This window comes from Grus americana, chromosome 2 (genome assembly GCF_028858705.1).
Source record: "Grus americana isolate bGruAme1 chromosome 2, bGruAme1.mat, whole genome shotgun sequence".
Lineage (NCBI taxonomy): Eukaryota > Metazoa > Chordata > Aves > Gruiformes > Gruidae > Grus > Grus americana.
In genome coordinates this window covers 25,926,708-25,934,976 of record NC_072853.1, presented here as the reverse complement: position 1 = coordinate 25,934,976, position 8,269 = coordinate 25,926,708, and positions in this window count along the sequence as shown.

Sequence of the window (8,269 nt, the reverse complement as noted above, 5' to 3'; positions counted from 1 at the left end):
ACATCCCTGAGCTCCAGGTGCTATTTAATGTGCCTGAGCTGTATGGCATTAGGTGGAACCGATGGGTAGATATTTGCTCCACCTGGTTTTTCCTTGATGAAACAGAAAGACTGTTTATAGTGGTTAAGGCTGAATCATAACCAGCCTAGCCTATTTGTAAAATATCATCTCTCCAACCAAAAGCACGTGCCAAGAGAAGTAGATGTTCATGGCTTCTGTGCTGGGAAGGAGTCTGCAGCTACGGGACACCTTGTAGGGCAGCAATAAACCACCGTTTATTAGCTGCTATGAAAACAGGTTCTCCTGTCTGAATCCTGGCCAAATTACAAGCAGCATGATGAATTAGTACCAGTTAATGTGCTCGTCATAACTACTTCAAGGAAAATTACTAGGAATCACAAGTGCACTGTTCATTTAAATATTATTCATTTATTTTAACTTGCTGCAAGTGGGCAGACAGGAAGGGATGCAGGGAGTAAACAGTGATTAGACTAATTGGCACGGCGCGTGCTTCATGGAGCTCGCATTCAGCCAGACCTACAAACGCAGGAGACACTGCTGGTTGTTGGGGAAGATCCTGTGGTCTCAGCATGAAGGCGGTGGCACGAGCTGGGCACGTGCGACACTGGGGCCGGCTGAGAGCCGGGGTGGTTGCATGGTGCCATGGGGCCAGCCCACGCCACCCTCCTCCAGGCATGCTGGGGTGAGGAGCTGCACGGCGCTGGTGCCAGCTCCCAGCCCCCATCCCCCCCCCCAGGGCACAGGGATGGTGCTGGTGGCACTGCTGTGAGCCATGGGCAGGAGAGCCGGGCTAGGATGCAGTTTGGTCCCTCTGAGCTTGCAATGCCCGTGCGACTGCGTGGCAAGCATGTATCTTCAGTCTTTGGTCTTTCACGGCGCTTACAGAAAACTGGGTTATTAAACCGATGGCATGGGGAGCAGTGGCTGGCTGCAGCCTCCTGCCCCTTCCCAAATGAACTTTTCCAGCGGGAGAAATAAGATCCCCCATTTTGGCCCATATGGATGCTTGGGCCTCTCTGGACCAACCTCACTTTGGACACGTGTCAAAGACACATCTGATTTTACACTCGTCTCCAAACACGTAGATTTCCTCCCCAGCGTTACCCCCTCCAAGTCATATCAGCACAAGAAAAATCAATTCCAAGCAACCCAGCCATGGGAGCTCTGCTGTAGGGATGCTTCACAGAGCTTCTGAGCGGGCCAAGACGGCTCTTTTAATACTTACACTAGCGATGTCCCAACTGGCAAAGGCACGAGCTTTATAAAAGCTTCAGGGTACAGGGTGAGGGGCTCACTGGTGGAGACAAAGCTCAGAGGAAGGTCTCTCATTCACCATGTCTTTACTTACCCAGAAAAGGGAAATCCAAATGCCGCGCCTCAAATTCCCCGTCATCTGCCAGTGACCACCACCCTCCCAGACGCCCATGGCACACACAAGCCATTGCAGAAGCTGTGGTTGAAAGGTGCCTCAGAAGGGTTTGGTGCTGAAGCCACAGAAACTCTGCTTTTTTAAAGTCTTCTTGAGAGGGGAAGAAAACCAAAGGAATGATCATTTTTCTTTTGCTACAACCATTTCCCTGATGAAAACAAGCAGCACTCGTGTCACCAACAGAACAGAGCAGCCAAAGCATCAAGGACTGGCACAATCAGTACCCATGAGGCTAAACTTGCTTCAAAACCACATGGGTTTGGGCACAGATGTGGGTCTCATTTCTGTGGTGTGTGAAGGGGGCTGCTGCCAAACTGGGGGCACCCATGGAAGCAAGGGAGCAACATCGGGAAATCCCAGGACATGCAAATAGCCTGGAAATGCGGGGATGTTTGCTCACGTGTCTCGTGCTCAATTTGCTGCTCTGAAAGACGCATTGATGAGCATCCCCGGCCAGAAGCGGGGCCTGATCCAGCCCAGCAGGAGGTTTCCCCAGTTCCGTGGCACCTCGTCCGGGGCTGGTTTCGGTCTGGCAGGCGGGCAGCACCTACCGGAGAAGGGCACTTCAGGCCCCACAGTGCCAGCTGCTATTTTACACCCACCTGCCTGGTTAATGCCATGTGGGAGGAGAGGGTGTATTTCAGCAGTCTGATGTTTCAGAACAGAGCTTAGGTTTTGATTATATTAAAAAAAAAAAAAAAAGCAATGGAAAGTGTTATACGGACAAGAGTATTACCTGCTGCTCCCAGTGTTTGGCAGTGCCGTGGCATTCCTGGCAGAGGCACACGTGGGGTTTAAAGGTCCAGGCTCTGGCTTTTATTTTCTCTTTTAGTGGGATACTCACCTCACATTTTTGATCATCCCATTTTTGCTTGTAGCAGGGATGGGATCTCCATGCAGCACAGAATGTGAAAGTCATGAACAAAAATCCATAGCTGCTTGGGAGTTTTGGCTTTTTGCATTCCTGCAATACCTGAGCCTTCCTTCTTCACACTGAATATTCCCAGTGGGAATCAGAAATAGCTTAAACCTGTATATTATTCATCCAGCTTGTTCCTAAAGTTGCCGTTTCCAAAGTTGCCGCAGTGTCAACATCTAAGTAAGCAGTGGTGGGCAGATCATCTTACGGGCCATGCATCCCACTGTGTCCTAGAGGGACTTTCCGCTCCGAGTGCCCCATTGCTTGTGGTCAGGTTTAGTGAGGACCCCTCTGTGCAGGCCATGTGGCTATAAGACTCATGGAGAAGTCACCATTTGGAGACAACCGTTGAGCCAATGACTGAGAACAGGAGAGGTGCACACAAGAGATAAGAGGAAGAGCATCACTTTTGTGGCCCCAGGGAGAAGAGGACAAGGAGGGCACTTAGCTGACACAGATTATAGGAAGCAAAAATGCATCCTCCCTACTGTTTTTTCAAGGAAAAGAAATGTTTTCCTTGAAATGTTTGGCAGGATGGAAAGAGCTGGTGCATTGCCTTTCTGCAGCTCCACAAGCAACAACTGGAGGTAGCTCAGATCTCCCAGTGGCTGGGACGTGGGAGGGAAGCAGCTCCGGATTTGTGCAATGCCCTGGTAAAGCATAACCCTACATGTGTTGGGGTAATGCTCGTTGGTCACAGTGTGTCTCCAGCTGCTGGAGTGAGGGGAGGGAGCTCCGAGGGGGACTTTGGAAATTGGTGCCTAATTTTCCTTAGTTTCCCTTCCTGTACCTGTTCTTTCAGGGAGCTGGAGGAGAGCAGCTACGCTATCAGTTGCTAACACCCCTTCCCAGTTTTCTCATAGCCACTGAAATAGAAATATCCATCTAATGCAGGATGAAACAGCGCACGGTATACAAACACGTCCTCATGGCTCCTCTTCACCCTCCAGAGTGAAGGCAGGATAGTCCTCCAGGTCTTACTGCTGATGCCCTCTATTGTGGTAGTTCAAAAATGAGAGGAAGGGTAGTAAGACAGTCAAAGCCCAACCTTATAAATGCAGAGCCCTGCCCAGGACAAGAGAAGGCACATGCTGGCCAAGGGCCGGGAGACCTTAGCATGGTGTGGAGCTACCACGCAGCAGCCAGCCTTCACCCAAGGGATAACCGCTTCAGCATTCCACCCTCTCCTCCTGAGCTGCCACCATGGACATGAAGCAGCTCCTCTTCTGGCCAGTGCTCCTGGCCTGGTGGTCCTCTCCGAGGGCATTTATGTCACCTTTTGCTGTGCTGTGTCCATCACTGTCCCTTGTGGTTTCCTTTGCACAAATATCTGCCCCCATCCCTCCATGTTTCTCTAGAATGGCAGATTGGTCCTGCACTTCCCATGCACATTTCAGCTCTTCTCTGCTATGTGCTACCTCCTCAAGCTTCTTCATCGGTTATATTCAGTCTCCTGTCTACTACTTGGCTACTAGTCATGCTCTGTGCTCCTCAAAGTCACCTTTCCTCATTGCAGCATCTCGTTTCCCCTTGCCAAGTGCCTGCGGGTGAAATGGGGGTAGCAGTGACAGCACAGCCACTGATTATTTCTGTGTCAAACCAGCAGTCTCTCACCCGTCTTAATGCCCATCTGCTCTGATGGCAAGAGAAAAGATTGTGAGTTTCAGGCACTTTCACTGACCAGAGGAAACATCTGCAGGTTGATATTTGCCATTGTAGAGGTGATCCTTTTGCCTTGTAAATGCACAATGCTTTAAATGAATTTTAAAGAACTGCGGGAATAGGTGAACTCCTTGCTCCAGACTCTCTCCTTTATGAGATATCTAAACACCGGTTTGGTAAAAGGACATGTACACACACAAACATCTCAAAGTTTCTCTTTCTTGATAGACTTTTCCCTCTATTTTTCCCATATTCCCTAGCTACACTTAAGCACATCAATTGATTCAGCTGTAAGTGATGTATTTAGGAGCAATGGTTGTTAAACATGTAGTTAAACACCAATAATGTACAAGCAGGTAAGGACAATGAAAGTCTGCTTGATTATTTATGCTACTTTCTTACCTCTGCAAAAACAGTTCCTAAAAAACCTCTGACAAATTGAAAAAGTGGTGAGTGTATGGTAAGTGAACAGACAGTGGACAGAAAATATCTATAATGTATCTCTATTTCTAAAGGACTGTTGTGGTTTAACCCAGCCAGCAACTTATCACCACGCAGTACTTAGCACCCTGGTGGGATGAGGGAGAGAACTGGAAGGATAAAAGTGAGAAAACTCGTGGGTTGAGATAAAGACAGTTTAATAAAATAAAAATAATTAAAAATTGTAATGAAAAGGAAAATACCAAAAAGAGTAAGAAATAAACCCCAAGAAAAACAAGTGATGCAAATGAAAAACAATTGCTCACCACCCACCAAACGATGCTCCGAGCAGTGATCCCCCACCTGGCCAGCTCCCCCCCAGTTTATGTGCTCAGCATGACATCATGTGGTATGGAATATTCCTTTGGCTAGTTTGGGTTCAGCTTTTGTGCCCCCTCCCAGCTTCTTGTGCATCTCCAGCCTTCTCACTGGCAGGGCATGAGAAGTTGAAAAGTCCCTGACTTAGTGTAAGCACTACTTAGCAACAACTAAAACATCAGTGTGTTACCAACATTATTCTCATCCTAAACCCAAAACACAGCACTATACCAGCTACTAGGAAGAAAATTAACTCTATCCCAGCTGAAACCAGGACAAGGTTAAACACTTTTAAGGAGAACAGCTCTGTCGGGAATGGTTCTGCCAGTCTGGGATCCAATCAGAGGTGTGATGTGATTTCTATAATTTGAAAATGTGGTTTAAAGAATGAAAAGGCATGAAACCCCAATGAGCCTTTCTCCTTCCCGCCATGTGTCCCTACCCCAGAATTTGCCTTAGAGGGGATCTGAAGTTTATGCTTTCATACAGTAATAATTCTATAAAATAATCAGTGCATTTCAGCATGGACACAGTCTAAACCTTTCAGTCTCAATTTTAGCTGTGGGAAGTACTGAACAAGAAATCACGCACGCAACATCTCCCCCGAAGAGCCAGCTCGGTTCAACTTGCCACCCGCTCGAAGGGCTGAGGGTTCCCTGTGACACCAAAAGGCAGCTGTGCAGGGACATGTCTGCAGCTCTGTGTAGGAGCACGTCTAATGGCAGGGGACAGCAGGAAGGGCAGTGCCACATAGTGCCTTCTGTACGCTGGGCGTTGGTTGCCCAAGAGCAAGGACCAGGTTTGCAGCTGGCCAGCGATGCTCTGGAAATCAGAGTGGACCTGAGCAGCACTGGGCTTAGCAGAGGTGAGGCAGTGAGCGGCTGTGATTTTTTTATTTTCAAAGCACCCAGTATGGGGAAAATAAGCGATGAGGTGGGATCCCACTTTGCAGCTATTTGGTCTCCACCAAGTGCCCTGCTGCAGCAGCTCTGCTCCGTGCTGCAGTGCGCCTGGCCAGATGGCTCCTGAGGCGTCATCGTCCGAGGCAGCAGTGGGTTTCATCCCCAGGCTTTAGCTACATGTACATTTAACTAACTAAAGAGGCGTGAGGTTTTTTGTTCTTTTAAAATTTGTTGTTCACCCAGATACTCTCCAGTGCTTACCCCAGAGGAATTCAAACCTGTTGCCAAATTGCTTTTCTCAGTTATTTTTTGTGACCTGTCTGAAGGTGGAGGAAGCACACACTAAAAATCACTGGAGCAAGCAATGGTGGAGGCAGGTATGAAAGACACCTGGTTAAAATGCAAGCGGGAGTACGTGCACAGCAGTTTGCAAAAGCTTCAATTAGTTTAATTGTTTCCGTTGAATTAATGAAATTCTACATTTAGATAAGCTCCTGAGGTATGACTCTTAAACTAGTTTTCTTAGGAGAGTATCAAAGTCTGGATGACTGTTCTTATTTCTGCCTTCCCAACTCTAGACAGAGCTGAAAGGGATGATGCACAGTCATCCCAGCTGGTGTGAAGTAACCAGCACCCTCTAACCCAAACGAAGGGACCGTCACTTGTTCCCCAGCACACGTTAAACCAGTCCTAGCGGGAAGCTGTCCTAGAGCCAGCTTGCCTTGCCTAGTTATAGGATGTTTTAGTGCTCAGACACACGATCAGTTTAGGGGAACACATCAGCCAAATGTCTTCATGTTGCCTTTAATCAATCAGTGGCAGAGGAAGATTTTTTCAGTGTGCAATGACATGTTAACACCATTTGACTCGACCCTTACTCTGTTGCAATTCTGGGAGCTGGTTTTGAGAGCAGAAGCCCCCCAGAAGCCAGCAGTGTGATGGTTGAGGGGATATGTGTGTGCCGGCCCTGCTCATCCCAGCAAGAAGTTATAAACATGAAAGTCACCGCAACAAAACCGTGGAGCTTGCGCTAATGTCAGCAGCAGAGGAAACCTGGCAGATCAGGGGCTGCTGGTGCAGTGAGGAAACAGGGTGAGCCAATGCTTGGGACCCTCAAAATCCTCATCTAGCGGGCAACACCTTTCACTGTAGTTTTTTCTATATATTGAAAATGTGCTTTAAAAATACGCTTACACAGGGACCAGTCTTCCCTTTACTGAAGGCTAACACTACCCCAGTGGGCAGCCTTTGCAGTGAGCCTATCTAGCATGTTATTATGGAGATGACGGGGTTAACTTTGTGCTGATGACAGCAGCGTTGTTTGCCAGACACAAGGCAGTTCTGCAAGGGCACAGTTTGTTACGGGCCCTACGCGGGCAGTAGGATCTTAAAATCCATTTTCAAGTTGCAAAGCACGTGAAGAGGTTTGTTCCTTGGAGATATTCCTCAAACTAAAGCAAAGCTGGTGGGTTTAACTCAAACAAATGGCATTCGTGTATGTGCTATTGGCTAAATTCAGATTTTAGCTCCCCATGGAAAATCTGGAATAATCCCGTTGAAGGGCTCAGGATTTAAAACGATGCTTCCCGTCGGTGTGTGGCCTTGCCTCTGCTCTCATAGGAAGGAATGCCTCCAGCGGGATGGACCGGCTGCGGCGGGCATCGCCCTGGTTTACAGGGCCTGACCCCAGATGTAGATCAGGCTCTACGTGACTTTGGTGCATACCACGTTTTTTTCCATGGTGCGGCAGCGACTGCCGCATGCTGTATTTTGAGCAGCGAGTTGAGAGGATTACTGACAACAAGCAGCATTGCGTGGGGAGCGTTCCCCCGCTGTGATGCACAGAGATTTAAGTATGTAACTCCCGACACAGCTGCATAATAGACACAATAAACTGCTTTTGCATTGGTCCCGATTGCTTTGTCCGGCTGCCGTCCCTGGAAAGCACGGCTCAGCTCTGTGGAGAGCCACCGCAGCCCACGGGGTAAGCAGGGCCAGACCAGAGCCGTGCCCTCCAAGCGCTGGGTGCAGACGTGGTGGGGTGGGGTTGCTGAACCCCTCCGTGAACCCCCTCCTCCCCAGCTGCGGCAGCCCTGACAGCCGATCTGGGAGAAGAAATCCCTTGCAAGAAAACTGCTGCGCTCCTCAGTGAAAGTTTCCGTATTTAAATGACAGCCTTGCAGTTTCTCTAATGCTTATCGAGGCCTCAGCCGTGACCAGGAGTGTCGCTTGATCCCTGTCCAGCCACCCAGCCCCTTTCATCCTTTAATTCAGGTTAATGCGCCAAAGAAATACTGTACTTATCCCCATTACACAACCACACGTCAGGGCGTCCTGCCGGGCGGCGTTTCAGTGCCCACGTAACTTATTTTAGCATCAGCTCCTCTCAGAGGTATTAAGTTGCTGACGCTGTTTGCATCATGTTGATTTGTTTTATGAATCAAATGAAAATAATTTCTCAATGCTATAAGATGTAAAAATCTCTGTGTCAGGACCACATTTTATTTACACTGATCTAAGGCTGTGGCTGTAGCTTAT